The following is a 1628-nucleotide window of genomic DNA, read 5'->3' as shown; positions in this document are numbered from 1 at the left end:
ATAATTTGGTGGTTGGGAAGTGCATTGCTATGCCCCAAATGCAAGGTCTTGAATTTTTCAATATTAAAAATCATTTGCCAGTTTTACGACTATTTGTGGTGTTCAAGTAGATCTCATGGCATAGATGGCATTGACATCTTCCTTTGCATATTATGTGGGAAGTGGGTCCCTTCCCATTTTACCATAATTGGGATAATTACATTTATATATGTTACATATTACAAATATCATCAGTTGGCTTGAACTCGCAACCTCAAAATCATGAATGCGTCACTTAACATTACCTTAACATTAATATTAACTTCGAAACACAAAAGAATTCGAAGTTGGAGATCCACCAAGTAGAGTGTCAGGCAGGCCAGCCATCACAGCTTCCTTCGTCAGGCCGTGAGTTTGAGCCCAAATAGTGTTTTTTGTAATATGTTTTTCCCAGCACTGTAAATTCATGGCTAGCCAATATATGCCAAAACCCACTAGACATTGTAGATTAACAAACGGATGTCAGTAGCCAATATAAATATGTGAATTTTGTCAATATTTCTCCCCGAAATGTTCTTGTGAAGCTGTGCGTCATCACACGCATCTCATATATATGTTAACAGAGTGGATTTTGATCTCGCTGTGGACAAAAATTGCCCCAAAGTTATATGCCTCGATCACATATATATACATGTCAATATATATATATTTTTTCTTCCCCCCCCCCCCCACCTTTTCACAAATTCCCTAAAAAATCACTCTGGAGTCAGTGGGCCGGAGAGAGCCCCGCTCACTAAAAAAAAAAAAGCTCCATGTTAACCACAAATTTGCATTCGTCTGTGGGTGTTGTGCACGGCGAGTGGCCAGCCAGACCTCGCCGCCCGACACTCCGTGTTTTCTGCCTGTCCTCTCCCTCACCCTCTTCCTCTCACCCCCCCCCCCTCGCTAGGCCATTAGTAATCTACATCATCATCTCTTAGCTTCTCCTTGTCCACAGACCAAAGAAAGGTTTCAGTGGCAGACCAGTTCACTGGTCAGCTCGTTATAATCTTGGACCGAATTCCCTCCACCCGCTTACTTTATCTCTCGTGTGATGGCGCACCTGTCGGGTAAGCCTAATGGTGATATTTATGCTTATTTTAATATATTTGGGAGCGTTTGAGGTTATGGGGAATTATTGAAGTTAAGCAATATTTCTGTACGTACTAGGCCAGCGTTTGTGTTAATGGTTGGCGTTTCAGTCCAGCAACCAGGAGGCCTGGTCGACGACCGGGCCGCGGGGACACTAAGCCCCGGAAGCACCTCAAGGTAGCCTCAAGGTAGGTAGGTTCACTAGTATTGTCGGCTCTTTGTGCATGTGTTATGAGACGAAACCTGAGAGAATGGCAACTGATATCATACTTATCCCTACACATTTTTTTTTATATATGTAACAACATTGGAATATTTCTGTCAGGTTAAAGGATGACCACAATTTATGAAAAGTTATTGAATTCATTAACTTCTAGAGCCTGTTGAGGCTAGTGTAGTTCAGTCATCAGCAATTATGTTGAGTGTTGGTCGGATCCCTGCATCTTAGAGAGCAGTTTCCGTCGGTTTCTCATGCTTTTTTAACTTTAAAATCATCTGTTATAGGAATTGTGTTTGAT

Source organism: Procambarus clarkii, chromosome 6 (genome assembly GCF_040958095.1).
Source record: "Procambarus clarkii isolate CNS0578487 chromosome 6, FALCON_Pclarkii_2.0, whole genome shotgun sequence".
Classification (NCBI taxonomy): Eukaryota; Metazoa; Arthropoda; class Malacostraca; order Decapoda; family Cambaridae; genus Procambarus; species Procambarus clarkii.
This window is presented reverse-complemented; position numbering follows the sequence as displayed.